We start from the raw sequence: 17,822 nt of genomic DNA, 5'->3' as shown, positions 1-17,822 counted from the left end.
AGGCGAGTATTGTGTTGCCATGGCAACAGCATTTGAAGAAATCTCAAAATTGTCCCGTAGATGTCTTCACGGCTGGACTGTTAGCACACTGCTATCTGAAGTCTGCTGCTCTGAGCATGTCAGTTGGAGTGATGACATCATCGTGTCCATTACACAGGTGTTTATATTTGAGCTAACGAGCTCTGTAGAGATCAAAGGTTTGCATTGTTCTGAAGGAGATATAAACCTCTTACATGTGAACGTTTTGTGGAAGAACCGTAACAGATATCTGAAATTTCAAAACGTGAAGCATGTCAAGGATCTTGAGTATCTGAAGTGTGCTTTTTGTGTACTTTCGGGTTAATAATGTGGCCTTGTTGGCAGTTTAACTAAAGGTGTGCGGCTGCTGCCGTGAGGAAATATCAGCCTGAAATTACAATGGGCTTTAATGGAGGCATGTTGAAAGTTGTCACTTCATGCCCTCAAGAGGCATTTTGTTTAATTATTTTGCTTAATGTCATTTTTCAAGCTACGAGATGTTTTCCTACGTTTGTCATGATAAATTATGTCTCAGGAATGTAGGGTTTGGGAATTATGGCAGGTTTAAAAAAATATATGAAGGCAAATTTCAAGATTTCCTACCCTCTAGCTGTGAAATCACGCACTCTAGTTAATGTTAAAATCTGAAGAAAACCTCTAAAACAAGGTCTGAACAATGTTTAATATCTCTAAAAGTAAGAATCAGATTTAAATGTTGTTTTACACGAATAATGTCAGAAAGATGTGTAACATTTTAAAGTTGGAATGAGATTTCTGAGTTTTCTTTAGCTCTCTAAATGCAGAGGTGTTCATCAGTGGCCCTCTACCGCCAGTCAGAAGAGGAGTGGAGAGATTCAGCAGATTGTTTGCACTGAATACCTGGCTTTCCACTGCCTGTACTGACCATTCTGTCAATTTTATTGACAACTTTAACTTTTTCTGGGACCGCAGACATCTTTTTAAGGCAAATGGAGTTTGTCTGAACAAGTCAGGAGTGAAATTGTTTATCTCTAACGTATTCAACTGCCTACGTCATCAATCTATTCCCTCTGCCAAGGACAAGCAACAAGAGGAATCAAAACAAGAGAAAGACACAACACATCGCTCAGAAAACCTTGAAAATCTATCACTGCACCTGCCTGAGGAATGTCTTGATTATGGGAGAAAAATGGAGGAGTCTCCACTGACCTTCACCCCCCCTATCACCTCTGAGGATACTCTTCCTTCACCCCACAGCTCTCTCTACTCTCCGTTCACCCTTTCACCCTCGCCCACCCTCCTGGAGATCGCTGAACACACGAAGGAGATACAGAGGGTTGGCACCGATTCCTTCCTGGAGTTCAAAGATCAAACTAAGGCGATACGCAGGGTTGGCAGCATGTCCTTTACCCCCGCTCCTGTAGAGTTATATTTGTATTTATTCATGTTAGCAAACTATGGATAAGCTTAAAATGGGAATAATTTGGGTAAAACTGTGAGCTGCATTTGGGGCCTGTTGACATGTGTTTTTGAGGACAAAGGAAGATGGGGGAAGGTGAGAGCATGTCCTGATTTGCATTCAACTTAGAACGAGCTACAGTGGTTGTGCTATTAAGAGAGGTCTCTTGGGTTTCTCTGGTGGTTATCAATAGTAGCAGTTAAGTGAATACTGTTCAAACAATACCTGTGTTTGTGTTTTATATTGATTTCTCTGTTTTATCCTTTCATAAATGTAAGGACTACAAATGGCTATAAACATTCTGGGCTGGTTGGAGTAAACAGGGTTTTATTGCTCTGTGGGGGAGGTGTAGGTATGCAGGCCTTGAGACCTTTTGTTGGAAAGTGAGCCTGTTTGGTTTCCTGCTGCGTTTCCTGCTGCGTTGCGTCTCCCAATGAGATGACCTGAAAAGATGACCAGCTGACCTAACACCAAACCCCTCCTTCTTACTCTGGTATATATCCGGTGGATCCCTGGCGTTCGGCCTCTTCTTCACATGCTGCCCTCGGGTGAAAGTAGCTCTGCGGTATGCGGACCAGAGCAGGAGTAAGCCGGCATTACTCCTTAAGCATTGCAATATAACTGTAATATATCATGTTGTATTGTAATGATTGTATTGCATTGTCATATTGCCATTAAAGTAGATTATTGTTAACGGTTACTTTGTAGATATGGATTCCTTCCTGTATTATAACCAGCTTCATAGGAACGCGCGGAGATTTGAAAAGCGGATCAGATATCCCTTTAAATCTCTAACAAAATGGTGACCCGACGTCTATAACGAAGCTGAGGAAGAATTCAGACGCTTTCAAACATCTCAGACAATCAGCAGGACTCTGCAACTTTGCAAATAAGGTAAGCAGACGATGAAAGTCGCCTGTCTGTAATTGGATACGCTAAAACTTTAGGATTGTCTGTAGGCGTTTCACAGTGTTTTTATAGTTTAAATGGAATATACAATGCATATTTTACTATGTTAGGAAAGTTATATACAAAACGTAAACGTTGATCGACAGGTAGACGAAAGTCCTGCGTGACGTAAAATAGAGCAGTTTGGCGCGGATCTGCAGGTGTTTATTCCTGAGTGGCGTAGAAATGGTGCAGTTTGTGTGAATGCGAGGTTTGAATCCTGCACGGCAAAACCTGAAAACTCGATATATCAGATCGAGTCGCCGTTTAAAACTGGGGTTTAAATAACAGACCAATGCTAAAAGCTTAAAGCCAGAGGTCTGTTATATATTAAACCAAGGTAGAGCGTTTCCCTTTGTCTGGAAACTTCTGCTGCTGCCATCTAGTGGCTGAAAGGGGGTATCACACCCTTGAAACTTCTGCTGCTGCCATCTAGTGGATGAAAGGGGGTATCACACCCTTGAAACTTCTGCTGCTGCCATCTAGTGGCTGAAAGGGGGTATCACACCCTTGAAACTTATGCGAGCTTAGAGTTTAATCATTACATTGCTGGCCGGTATTGTTTGGTAAACTGGTACAAAACAATAAGGGATTGAACATTTTTTACAACGACAGCACCAGGAGATGAGTAAACTCAAGAATCTGTAGAGTGTAAATACATTGTGCAAAACACATTTTACACTCGAACTGTTTGCAAATGTAGACAATATAAATAAATGTTCAGAAAGAAGACATAGGCCTACACTTGATTCAAATTTCATTACTGTGATCCGATTGGTGTGCTCTGCAGGTTTACTATTGTTCGAAGTAACAGTGGGATGTAAAATGAGAGAAGATATGGAGATGTTCTTTCATAGTGTGTGGAATATGTGATGCTGGAAACATGTAAGTATTTCAGAGTTGTGTTGGGTAAATATGTAACAATGGATGAAACAATTTTTGGAGTTAGTTTTTGTAATATCATAAGTAGACATTAATTATGTTGTTTAGATGGCATTTAACAACTAAGACAGATAGTATGATTAGAAAGAGACAGAGTGGAAAGGGTTGGATTTATTTAACATCAGTGTGCTAGACTTCTTATAGGTAATGTGTACCGGGACCTGGACTCCCCCTCTGAGTTAGAAAGGCTTTGATCCCGACCCTCCAAGCAGACAACGAGACCTAACCCAACAGGAGACTCCTCCTTCTCCATCGTACAGACAGAGAACCAGAGCTGAACCAACAACAACAACAAGACTACATCAAGACTGCAGCCAGAACTATCTCCACCTGTGGCATCCAGAACCAAACCAGCATGCTGACATACAGAGAGATACTCTCATCGGTCCCTCAAACAGGACATGAAGTTCCAAACTGCGCCGCGAGATTTGGCACAATAGACATGAGAGCAGAATCCGCCCTCCATAAAAACAGCAGAGAGACTGTAAAGGAGGAGTGCAACAACAGTGGCATGATGGGGCTGTAGATGTAACTGGGCCAATGGCTGCCTACAAAAGTTACAGCGGATGGATTCAACAGCTGATGGACTGAAGAGAAGACAGAATCAGAGGAGTTGGCAAGGTCGATTAGAAGTGAGGAGGCCGGGGTCACGGCTTGAGAAAACCAGGGGAGGAGGAAAGGAGAACGGGAATGAGTGAGTTACACATAAACACACTTATTCACGAAACGCACATTTAAATAACTTGAATTAACTTCATAAATACGTAAAGACAGAAAGATTTATTAATCATTTGGTAAATTAAAAATAGCAGTAAAGAGGAAACTATTAAAGTAAAATGATAATCATCCTAAAACACACTGACAGAGTAGAACCATATTCTTCAATATTTTCATCATGTTAACAAATCATTCTTTAAGACATTTTTATTCACGTGTGAATAAAGTAGCGGTCTCATTGGTTACAATATTGATCACCATTAAAAGGATAGTTTTAGGAACCACTCTATAGGACAAATCTTTGTTTGTATTAATGGCTAGTGCCAAGCCACATATTAAATTCCAATCTAAAGTGTTGATTTCACCATTGTGGCATAGTTATTACCAGACTTCGGTTTTAAATCCTTGATAAAGGAGGGAGTAATTGTTGCATGTTCGGACACCCAAGGTTCCACACACTGCTAAAGAGTTTAACATCGTTTTTTAAGTGGACCAGAATTATAATGAGCTATGAAATGCAGAGCGACACAGATCCTAGTAATGTTTTGACTCAAGATAATAGTTATTGTACACAAGTTTCTGAAATAGATCATTAGACATTTTAATTAGTAGTGGTACTCGAAGGAAGTGAGTTTTGTACCAAGTTTCAGGAAAAGTGGGAGGCAGAAGTCCCAATGACAAGTGAGAATCATCTTGAAAATTATAGTTGAAATCGTGACATATTTTTGTAGACAAAGGATACTGGCCTATGCTGAAATGTCAAAGTCTCTGCAGAGCACGACACATGGCCAAAAAAGACGGAGACCAACTGACCTTTGACCCTGACCGACAGTGTAACTTGACAAGGCACTGTGGATGACTGACTCTGGGGTGAACCTGACCAAACTTGACATGACAACCAGACAGTGTGAGTGTGAATGTATGCCGGCATGTGATCAGTGTAACTGCATGATTCTAAAACAATAACTAACCAAGCATGTTTTTGGACTAACATATTATTTTGGAGCTCCAAGGGAAACGAGAGGTTTCCTAAAAATTCCACAAAAAGGGGAAACCGCACATGTGATATTTTCCTCTCACATGAGTTGGCGGTTTGCAAATGTAAAAGCTGAAGATTCTGTTTCTTTTAGGCCTGAAGGACGGAGAGGAACACTTCTTTTCACTGAAGTGTTCACTGTGGAAATAATGATAATAATGTTCGTTATGTCCCTAACCAATTACCTGACAGTTTTTGTTCCCCTCCCATTACAGGCTTTTGTTACACATGATTTCATGTGTAAAAGGGGGGAGTGAGTATAATGTATAATGTCAACATGGCTGTAAAATTCACAATTTAAATTTTTCTTTTAAGGATTGACAGAAACCTTCCGCCCCAACCCAGATGTTCAAACTGAGCATTGAATGTAATTAACCTGCTCCATATCTGGGGATAAGATACTGTTTGATGAAGGTTGAGATGTTTCTAAATATTGATTTGAATTATAACAGGTAACACAGAAGCAGTGGCCAAGGGGCTACTGTGAAACCGAAGAAGTTGACCTGTGATAATGAAACAATTTTGTAATATTTTAACAGACATTAGAGCAACTGAGGTTTGAAATGTAGAAAGAACATATTACAGTTAAAGCTAAAACATAGTAGTGTATTGAGACAGAATTTAATTTAGACAACATCCTGTAACTAGCCTGGTAAAGAAGTAAAAGCCATAGACTTTATTGTTTAGGTCATTATGGGGATATACATTTCACCTAAATTTATAATAGAAAGACATTTGATGACAGTTTGTTGGAATTCTGTATTCATTTTTTCAGCGTGATAATATCTAAGCACTGACAGGTAGAAGCAGAATCACCAGGAAATCATTCACTTTGTTAGCATCGTGATTTTGGTTGTTTTTGAATCCATAACATTAGTGTGTTTCTTTACCAGAGACATTATCAGTTCATATTATATTTGGATTTTAAATAGGATTTCATTTAAAAATAAACACAGATGCTTGTCAGAAATTCAGAGCTATTGAAATATGTTATTTAGTTTACCTAAAGATGTTGGGGTTCTTATTTAGTTGGCACAATCCAAGTATTAAGATTCTGAAGCTGCACTGGCAGATAGGAGGTCTACAATTAATTTGGAAAACCTGTTCACAGACGTCTGTTGTTTCAAGACACCCCACCAAGAGGCTCCAAGTGGGGCAAAACAGCTGAGCGTAGGCTTGAGGGAGTTGTATCAGATTTCTCCACACAGGTCACCGGCGCCAAAAGGGGGACCCGAGAAGCACGAGGACAAAGTGGCTCAACCCCAGGCTCTCCGACCCCGACCGAGTGACCCAGCGGACCTCTTATGCCGTCTGCCTGGGAGAAAAGGGGGACAGCTCGTACCACGGGAGCCAGTGTGCGGCAGGGAAACCACCTGCTAGGACCAGGGGACGACATCAGGACGGACGTGGTCCTGGCAGACGTGGACTACTCGGAAGCAGCGGACTGGAGGACCAGGACCCTGGAGACATCCTTACAGCAGACGACCCGGGAGGCATCATCAGCGGGCCGGAGGAGCAGGACCCTGGAGACATCTCTACAGCATCGACCCGGAAGCCGCCATCAGCGGGCCGGAGGACGAGGAGGAGGAAGACATCTCTCTAGCAGGCAGCCCAGAAGCTGCTGTCAGCGGATTTGGGGAGACAAAGACACGGCAAGCCAGGACGGCGCAGCAGAGGAGTCTACTTCGCTCTGATCAGTTCTACCCGTGAAGGGAAAGCTGCATCTCCCCCTCCCTATTAGCTGTCCTTGTGGGCTATTCCTCCGAGGGAGGGGGGGTGGGCTGATGATTCTAGCACTCAGCTACCCCCTCATGGTTCCTTCACTGCCATGGAAAGTGGTGTTCTGTCTCCATGAAGGTTTCAAGTACTCTGAATACCAGCTTCGGATGGATTTACGGACACAGTAGAAAATAATGACAGTGGGTATATTTCAAAATGCCTTGTCTAAGTTTATCTCTGGAGAAGGAGATAAAAAGGGGGATTTGTAGAGTTATATTTGTATTTATTCATGTTAGCAAACTATGGATAAGCTTAAAATGGGAATAATTTGGGTAAAACTGTGAGCTGCATTTGGGGCCTGTTGACATGTGTTTTTGAGGACAAAGGAAGATGGGGGAAGGTGAGAGCATGTCCTGATTTGCATTCAACTTAGAACGAGCTACAGTGGTTGTGCTATTAAGAGAGGTCTCTTGGGTTTCTCTGGTGGTTATCAATAGTAGCAGTTAAGTGAATACTGTTCAAACAATACCTGTGTTTGTGTTTTATATTGATTTCTCTGTTTTATCCTTTCATAAATGTAAGGACTACAAATGGCTATAAACATTCTGGGCTGGTTGGAGTAAACAGGGTTTTATTGCTCTGTGGGGGAGGTGTAGGTATGCAGGCCTTGAGACCTTTTGTTGGAAAGTGAGCCTGTTTGGTTTCCTGCTGCGTTTCCTGCTGCGTTGCGTCTCCCAATGAGATGACCTGAAAAGATGACCAGCTGACCTAACACCAAACCCCTCCTTCTTACTCTGGTATATATCCGGTGGATCCCTGGCGTTCGGCCTCTTCTTCACATGCTGCCCTCGGGTGAAAGTAGCTCTGCAGTATGCGGACTAGAGCAGGAGTAAGCCGGCATTACTCCTTAAGCATTGCAATATAACTGTAATATATCATGTTGTATTGTAATGATTGTATTGCATTGTCATATTGCCATTAAAGTAGATTATTGTTAACGGTTACTTTGTAGATATGGATTCCTTCCTGTATTATAACCAGCTTCATAGGAACGCGCGGAGATTTGAAAAGCGGACCAGTTATCCCTCCAAATCCCCAACACTCCTCAACGACGCCCACCAAAATCACCACAGAGACGCACGCGCACCATCTCCCTCGTCTTCATCACCGTGCCTACGTCAACCACCTCCCCCCCTGGCAGCATGTCCTTTACCCCCGCACCATCTCCCCCGTCTCCATCACCGTGCCTACGTCAACCACCTCCCCTCCCTTCAAGAAAGCATCTGCAGTCTCCGAAGCCTGATAAGGATGTGTGTATACAAAATGCAACACACTCTTACTGATATGTGCTGGGTCCAGGCTCAAGGGCGTATGGCACTCTCAACTCTTTCCAGGACATGCCGGGGCCCTGCCTGCCAGTAACTCTGCCGATATCTGTGTTGATAGGTAATAGATAAAGAGCGGTGAATCAGCTTAGAAACAGGAAGCGCTCAAAAGTTTGTGTGAGTTTATCAAATTTAGCAGTGATTCCATGTCAGCCACAGCTAGTCACAAAAAATAAACTTAAACTAGCTTTATTAAATGTCAGGTCTCTGGCAGGAAAAACATTTTTAATCAATGATTTTATCACTGAGCACAATCTTGATTTTATGTTTTTAACGGAAACTTGGATTGAACAAAATAACAGTGCAGCTGTTCTTATCGAATCAACCCCTCCCAACTTTAGTTTTATGAGTGAGGAAAGAATGCATAAGAGAGGAGGTGGAGTTGCTATTTTGTTCAATGATTCCATTCAATGCAGGAAGACATCTTATGGGAACTTTGCTTCTTTTGAATATGTGGCCCTTCAGCTGAAATGCTCCTCTTGAGTTCTGTTCCTAAATATCTATAGACCACCCAAATACTGTGCTAGCTTTTCTGATGACTTTACTGAACTGCTGTCTATAGTGTGTATTGACTTTGACCGTCTTGTCATTGTTGGTGATTTTAACATCCATGTTGACAACCCCCAGGACAGGGGCTAAAGAACTGTTTTGTGTTCTTGATAACTATGGACTGACTCAGCATGTGACGGAGCCCACGCACAATAAGGGGCACACTCTGGACTTAATTATCTCAAAGGGTCTGAATATCTCTAAGGTTGTGGTGACTGACGTTGCACTCTCTGATCATTCCTGTGTTTTCTTTGAGAGCTCTATTAATGTTCACAAAAATGTTCAAAAAGAGGTAACCACAAAACGATATTTAACTGAAAATACTAGGGAAATGTTTACTCAGAATTTTTCTTCCACACTTGCCCCTGCTAACATCTCAGTAAATGAGCTAGTAGATCATTTTAATTAAAAATGTTATAGATGCCATTGCTCCAACTAAGGTAAAGGAAGTGACTGGGAAGAAAATATCTCCATGGAGAAAGGCCATGACCGTGAGAGCAGAAAAAAGAGTGTCGAAAAGCTGAACGTAGGTGGCAAAAAACAAATCTCCAGGTTCACTTTGAAATCTATAAAGAGAGACTTGGCCTTTATAATTTGGAATTGAAAAACGCACGACAGTCTTTCTTCTCTGACATCATTACCAAAAACAAAAACAATGCAAGTGCCTTGTTTGCTACCGTCGACAGACTAACTAACCCCCCGTTGTCAGTAGCCTCTGAACTTCTATCCACCAAGGCAGGCGTGCAATGGTTTTGCCTCCTTCTTCACTTACAAAATTCAGAAAATCAGACAAGCGGTCGGTGCCTCTGCATCAGGTACAGCAAATGTGTTGTCTCTGTGTCCACTTAAAATCAATTCAAACACCATGACACAATTCCATCAGATTAATGATAAAAAACCTAGAGGACATTATACAACTTCTGAAATCCTCCTCCTGCTGCCTTGATATTATTCCAACAGGATTTTTCAAAGATGTTTTGCCTTGCATGGCCTCAGATCTACTTCATATAGTAAACAAATCTCTTCACTCAGGTATTTTTCCACAGGCCCTGAAAACTGCAGTCATTAAACCACTCTTAAAAAAGAATAATCTAGATGCTTCAGTAATGAACAATTACAGGCCCATATCAAACCTCCCATTTCTAGGTAAAATCATTGAAAAAGTTGTTTTTCAACAGTTGAGTAATTTCTTGCATTTAAATAGTTGTTTCGATGTGTTCCAGTCAGGCTTTCGTCCAAACCACAGCACTGAGACTGCTCTTGTAAAGGTCTTCAATGACATCCACTTAAACACAGACAGTGGCAGAACTTCAGTGTTAGTATTATTAGATCTCAGTTCTGCGTTTGACACTGTTGACCACAACATATTACTAGACCGACTAGAAAACTGGGTGGGACTTTCGGAAACAGTTCTAAATTGGTTTGAATCCTACTTAAAGGACAGAAAAAACTTTGTTTCTATAGGTAAATACAAATCTGAGTTGACGAATATGACATGTGGGGTACCTCAAGGCTCCATCTTGGGGCCTCTTCTCTTTAACATCTACATGCTACCACTGGCTCAGATAATGAAAAACAACAAAATAAGTTACCATAGCTATACGGATGACACACAAATTTACGTAACAATTTCACCAGGAGACTATGCTCCAATTCAAACACTGAGTAAGTGCATTGAACAAATCAATGACTGGATGTGTCAGAACTTTCTCCAATTAAACAAAGATAAAACTGAGGTAATGGTTTTTGGAGCCAAGGCAGAACGTATAAAAGTTAGCGCTGAGCTTCAGTCTGCAATGTTCAAAACAACAGATAAAGCCAGAAATCTAGGTGTAGTCATGGACTCTGACCTGAGTTTCAACAGTCACATTAAAACAGTTACTAAATCAGCCTACTATCACCTAAAGAATATATCTAGGATTAAAAGACTAATGTCACAGCAGGATTTGTAAAAACTTGTCCATGCTTTTATCTTCAGTAGACTGGACTACTGTAATGGTGTCTTTGCAGGTCTCACTAAAACATCTATTAGAAAGCTGCAGCTAATTCAGAACGCTGCTGCTCGAGTCCTCACTAACACTAAGAAAGTGGATCACATCACTCCTGTTCTGAAGTCTTTACACTGGCTTCCTGTGTGTCAAAGAATAGATTTCAAAAATACTGCTGCTGGTTTATAAAGCTTTGAATGGTTTAGGCCCAAAATACATTTCTGACCTCCTGCTAAATTATGAACCATCCAGATCTCTCAGGTCTTCAGGGACTGGTCAGCTTTCTGTCCCCAGAGTCAGAACTAAACATGGTAAAGCAGCGTTTAATTATTACCCTGGATCCTACTCACACAATTATACGGCAATATCTTACTAAGTACAGAAGCACAGATTTAACACGTTGCTAAACAGTATAGCTTTAACACATAACACAACAGCACTAAACGTCAACCAAACGAGTAAATGCACCAAGAGGCTAGAGGCGTCTGTCCCACATCACAGAGCCTCCCGAATGATCTTAGTCCACGGCCTTTGTACTCCTCCCCCGGAAGATGTGCCGGATGCAGGCAGGGATTGGAGGACGTCGATCCAATCACCTCTTCGGATATGAGGGCGGGACAGCCAATGACATCGAGGGAACCGCACAGCTCATTTACATACACACACAAACAAATAGAATTAATAGCACCAGGAAGCCAGCGGCTGTAACAAACATATAAAAAACACATACAAATATAAAAATGTAATGTTCAACTAGTATTAAAAGCCAGTGCAAAGAGGTGAGTTTTTAGCTGAGATTTAAAAAGTTCAATAGACTCAGCAGTCCGGATATGTGCTGGGAGGCTGTTCCACAGTCTGGGAGCTACAACACTGAAAGCCCTGTCACCTCTGGTTTTTTTCCTGCACCGAGGAACCACCAACATATTCTGCTGAGCTGAGCGCAATGCTCTAGCTCAGTGTTTCTCAAACTTTTTCATACCAAGGACCACTTAACCAATAAAAACACACTCGCGGACCACCTAACTCCACAAATATCCAAAAACACATCGTTTTTTACAAATCGCCTGAAAATCGTACAAACAAGTGGCAACATGTGTGATGAAGGTGCTTATCTGGGCTATATCATGCAATCGAAAGTTAAACTTAAGCTCGTTCCATTGCGGAGATATTCCCGCGAGAGTGCGAAAAACTTAAATAAATGTATTTATTTCAAATGTTAAATTGTACCAATATACTCACGGACCACTAGGGGGCGCTCACGGACCACCAGTGGTCCGCGGACCACACTTTGAGAAGCACTAGCTGGAGCATGGCGGTGCAACAACTCAGACAGTTGTTTAATGTTGTTATAACTTGCTTTTATCACTGGCTAGTAGGGGCAGAGACGTGCACACATAGACTCTAGGTCAAGGGTGCCCAACCAGTCGATCGCGATCGACCGGTCGATCGCGGGGAGATTCCCAGTCGATCGCGAGATGTGTCTAAAAATAGAACAACAATATTCAGTTTTATCGTTAATGTCCTATAACATAATCTTCCTGTGCCAGAATAATGCACTTGAACGCATCAAAGCTTTGTGATTGGCCGGCGTGACCCCATGTGTCGGGGCGTGGCTGGTGGGCAGTGGGCAGTGCACTAGTTCGCTAACGTTGTCCGTGTCAACACCAGGAGTGACAGTCCGCACACACACAAGACCGCAATTATGGAAGAAGCAAAACATATATAATTTTCACTCCGAGTGGGAGGATGATTATTTTTGTATCTATTCCAATTCAAAGTCCATCTGTCTCATCTTCAATGCGAGCGTGGCTTTATCGAAGAAGGGTAATTTAGGAGCGGCATTTCAAAACAGTGCACAAACGCTACGAGACGGAATTCCATCCCAATTCTGCCCTACGCTCCCAAAAGGGGAGGGGCCTGAAAGGACAGCTAAATGCACAGCAGTCCATTTTCACCAGGCCCAACAACAAGAGCAAGGCTGCTACCATAGCATCTTAACGTGTCAGTCACGTTCTTGCGTAACACATGAAGTCTTTCAAAGACGGCGAAGTTGTGAAAGAAGCATTCCTGGAGGCTGCCGATGCGTAATAAAAATAACAGTAGCATTTTCAACAGGTTTTTGATATGATAAAAACTCAAGTTATATACCGTTAATAATCAGCTGTAAGTTTGAGTTTGTTTGAACTTATTCATTATAATTATTGTACAAAATGGTATAAGAATGCAAACTTAAATTGATTATAATCTATTATCAATTCAGGTTAAGAAACTAGTGTTGCTTGCATCCTATTTTAAAGGCATTTCTTTTTATAATCTACTAAAATGCAACAAAAAAAGGGTTTGATTCTATTAATTTTGTCTTTTTTATTGTGTAGCTTCAGATCTGAGTTGTCTTATTAGTAAGTTTATTCTTTTGTAGCAACACTATTTGTATATAATGGCAAAGAAAGGGTTCAGAATATTTTCTTTTGTTCCTGTGTCATATGTGGCAGCACTGTTCAATGTTTCTTGAAAACATTACCCACTGTAGTATGTGACGTGTGAATAAACTCCAACTCTGTATCAACAACACTGTTGTGTAACTTCAGTTAAATACTTGTATATGTGTAGATTAGAAAGAGGTAAGATAAAGGATCTGCAGTATTTTATGAAGTATTAATCGTACAAAGGTCAGTTTTATACAAGTAGAAGTGTGTATTTACCAGCAGTAGGCTATCAGTAATGGCTACGCCTCTCTATTTGGACTGGTAGATCTCGGCAGACTGGCAACTTTAAAAGTAGCTCTCGGTTCAAAAAAGGTTGGGCACCTCTGCTCTAGGTAGTGCTTGAGCACCTGCCCGTTTTGCCCTCTGGACAGCAATATGCCCTTTTGAAAGTTCGTTTTTTTACAGTTTTTTATTTTATTTTTTTACAGTGTACTGTATGTGGCTCATGGTAACATCGATCAATTCTGGATTAAAAGCTTCTAATATATACAACAATGCCCCAAATGCGCGTTGTAATTTTGCCAGACATCCCCACACGTGCCCCGCGGCACTCCCGTACGTGCCCTGGCTGCAGCCCCTCCCTTCCCTGCTCTCAACGTGAACGCGCAGAGCAGACAGTCAGTCAGTCAGTCAGACAGGCCACGGCGGGTGTGTGGTGCAGCAGCACGCAGCAACACGATTAAAAGTGCCCTAGTGACGACCAAGTAGGTAACCACCAGGTAACAAATACGAGACAACGAGTGTATTGTGTAGTCCCTTAAATCAGATGCCAAACTAAACTATAACTTTACTTATTTTCTTGCATCCATCCATTTAGTCTCGTTGTGCACTTTTGAAAATAGCAGATCTACACGCTCACAATGCGTCATTATGCTAGGGCTGAAGTGATTAAATGTATGTTTTGTAATAATCTTAATCAAAATCTACATAGTAACTAGTAACTAAAGTTTTCAAATAATTGTCATAAAGGTCAGAGTCAATACCAGTCATGTTAAGGGACAAACTGTCTGTCTAGAGCCCTTTCATGCTCAGATTTGAACTGTGATAATAATAGTAGTAATAATTATAATAATAATATAATTTTATTGAGAGGCCCACAATTTATTTTAACCACACTAAGTGATACTAAATCAGACATGAAGCTACTTGTCAAATGACAAAAAAACAACAACTATGTGGTAGGGTGTTGAATTTTGGCCATGACAGTTAAAGTCTGGTGAGTCTTAATGTTATCATGCATTGCATTGCCTTACCCAAATAATTGAAATAAACATCATATTCTATATTGTTTGTATTCTAGGCAGCTACAGCAGGCTCAGGGAAGCAGCCCCCTGCTGTCCTGCAATAGTCCATCTAAGATGAGGGAGACAAATCCATAGAAAATATCTCTGAGTCAGACACAGATGAAGCAGAAATGTCAGAGTCCAGAGCAGCACCATGTTCAGAAACAGTGCTCTCTGATGATGACCAAAATGAGGGAGAGATGGAAGGAGTAACCAAAAACCGAAAAGAAACTAACAAAATCCGCCATTATCCGGCAAATTTTCGCACACAATTTCGCACGCGGGCGAACGCCAGACCGCCACGACGACTCAGAAGGTGCCCTTTTTTTCTTCTCTTGAGCACCTGCCCCTATAAATGTCTGTGCACGCCACTGAGTAGGGGTGTAACGGTACACTTACCCGTACCGAAATTATTCGGTATGGGCCCTTCGGTTCGGTACACGTGTGTACCGAAGTGTACCGAACGAATATAACGTTAAACGTAAAAAAATTAGAACGTGAACAACTTTTTGGAAGTAATCTCAGATCGCAGCATTCAGAGTAATTTGCTCACATTGGGTTCAATGCGTCATAGAGCGAGCAAGTCATTTCATTGGACGAGAGGCATACTATGAGAGCTGGTCACAGGGATGCGTTCACATTTAGTCAGTAATTTGAGGAACTGTTGAAATGGCGCACGCAGATAAAGTTGAGCTCGAAAATCCTCCAGCATCATTGAAGTCTCCGGTTTGGGAACATTTTGGTTTCGCAGTTACGTACAAGAATGATGGACAAAGACAGGTGGACCGAACCAAAGCTGTTTGTCGGCATTGTTCAACTACAATTGGTTACGCGGCTGGCAATACATCAAACTTGCACAATCATTTGAAAAGGCATCACCCGGACGTGAATATCACCGGTACCAAAAGAAAAAAGGCTGAAGTGCAAACTCCCACTAGCATTTAAGGCTCCACCACTCGCAAAAAGTTTAGACCGAGCCAAAGCTATTACAAACGCCAAATATCCTTATGTTGCCATGTTAGCAAAGCGCTACCTGGCTGTATCTGCTACCTCTGTCCCTAGCGAGAGGGTGTTCTCCACAGCAGGAGACATTGTTAGTGCCAGCAGATCTGCCCTTTCGGCAAGTAATGTGGACAAGTTAATTTTTCTTTACAAAAACATGAAAATACAATGACAAGCAAGTCATAATGTCAAACTGGCTGCATAGGTACTAGTACAGTACAGTTAAAATACAGATTATTTCAGTTCATCGAAATGCTGCACCTTAATGTTTATTTTATTATATTTTGTATTTATTTGAGTGAATATTCACAGTTTAATAATAATTAAAAACCCAAAAGTAATAGTTTATGTTTTGTGAGTACTAGTGCAGTAAAGTTCAAATACAGATTATTTCAGTTCATCGAAATGCTGCACCTTAATGTTTATTTTATTATATTTTGTATTTATTTGAGTGAATACATTGTTCACAGTTTAATAATAATTAAAAAAAATATATATTTTATGTTTTGTGATAATTTGTTCTGCTGTACCGAAAACATACCGAACCGAACCGTGACCTAAAAACCGAGGTACGTACCGAACCGAAATGTTTGTGAACCGTTACACCCCTACTGGCTAGTACAGTAACAGTTATTTTGCCTTTCATCTGAAACATTCCTTTGCTGCAACACTATTCATTTTCCTAGCCATAGCTGACAGGAATCAAGCACATATAAGCAAGTCACTCTTATGTCAGTTGTAATAAAATGCAAAGCAATAATTATCAAGTCAATCCAGTCGGAAGGGTTCTCCAAGCCACATTGCTACACATATTCCAATTACTTGTATATAGAGTCTTCTTGCAGTATTTATATTCTATTGCATTTGTATTTATTTGCACTATTGTATCTGTTTTACTGTGTTGCACTGTTGGAGGAGCCTGTGACATAAGATTTTCATTGACATATCTACACTATGTACAAATGACAAAAAAAGCCTTGAATCTTGAATATGTTTTTTTATTATCCTTATCAGGTTATATATTACAAAGGTTGAAAACGGTATAGTTTATGGATGAAATGTTTTGCTGACAAAGCAACCCTACAACAAACATGTGAACTGTGCAACTTTTGTCAAGTGAACATGTTGTGCTGTTCTCTGATGTTAGGTTAATCTTTCACGGCAACACATGAATTAACATTTAACAGGTCACCCTTATAACAGTAATAACAGAAACCTGTCTGTCTCTAGACAAATGCCAGAAATTACTTTAGCCATATCCAGTCTGAAAGTTCAGTCAGGTTATTTATTACCATGGCTAAACATTTTTGGGGAATGCAAAAACTTGTTGACTGGTCACTTGCATTTCCACAATACACAGCGTTTATTAAATGTGTGGGGGTTTTTTTGCATTAAAAAAGGTAACACACCTGTTGCATTCTATCATGAAATTAATGTATGTAATGAAAAAAAAGTTGCAACAGTTATTTGACATTTGACAAAACTTGTGTTATTAAATATTATTGTAAGGATATTTTCTGGTTCCCTTTTAAGCTAACATACATATCCACAAGCAGATTTCAACTTCAAGTTTTCATTCAACCATTTCAGTTACAAAATAGATGTTTGGGAAAATGAAAGAGTGATGTTTTCAAATGGCAAAAAATGTGTTAAACAATGAGAAATCTTAACAATACTAACACAATTCAAAAGCGATATTCACATAATATAACTTTCATTAATGAAGTGCTAGATTGTCAAAGTGGACTTTCAAGATGTTCCAATCGTATTGTTGTTTATTTTCCAGTGCATTGACACTTAAACCTGTTATAAAGCAATAAAAAGGAAGAAAAACATTACTGGCTGCATGGTAAGGACTGTGATTTCAAGGCAAGACATTCATGCTGTGTGATAATAGTGCTCAAACTACAGTTAATGTATTAAGATAATCTCAATCCTACTGGAATCAAGAATTATTTGGCATTTTTGCATTAAAACGCTTTTTATTAATTTTCTGTTCATCTTTTTGTCAGTATAGCATGCCAAGTAAAAAGGAACATATTTAAGAGTAACAGAAAGTCAAATGAATAATGTTTTAAAATGTGAATTCTGTTTAAGAAGTACCCCATAGTTATTAAATATGTTAACCATCATTTATTACTTTATATCTAAAAATGAGGTTGGCATTAAAGAAGCTTCATAACTATTTCCTAAGGTACCCACCTTTCTCTCTTATGCATCTGTGTCATAGTTTCAGGTAGAGGTTTTCCAAAACTCTCCGGCAGGAAATAAGCAGCGATGGCAGCCACAACAGCCAGAGTCGACAGTATAA

The 17,822-nt window shown here is 40.5% G+C and overlaps 1 long non-coding RNA gene across 1 annotated transcript; it reads right to left on the bottom strand.

The window, feature by feature from the left end:
* Positions 1-17,268: 17,268 nt before the first annotated feature.
* LOC117540058 lies at positions 17,269-17,822 on the bottom strand. Its single transcript, XR_004568108.1, has 2 exons — positions 17,714-17,822; positions 17,269-17,314 (listed from the first exon to the last, which is right to left on the bottom strand). It is a non-coding gene; the product is annotated as an uncharacterized LOC117540058 (long non-coding RNA).

Source organism: Gymnodraco acuticeps, unplaced genomic scaffold, assembly GCF_902827175.1.
Source record: "Gymnodraco acuticeps unplaced genomic scaffold, fGymAcu1.1, whole genome shotgun sequence".
NCBI lineage: Eukaryota > Metazoa > Chordata > Actinopteri > Perciformes > Bathydraconidae > Gymnodraco > Gymnodraco acuticeps.
Note: the sequence above shows the minus strand (reverse complement) of the source record. Positions and strands in the feature narration are given on the sequence as shown.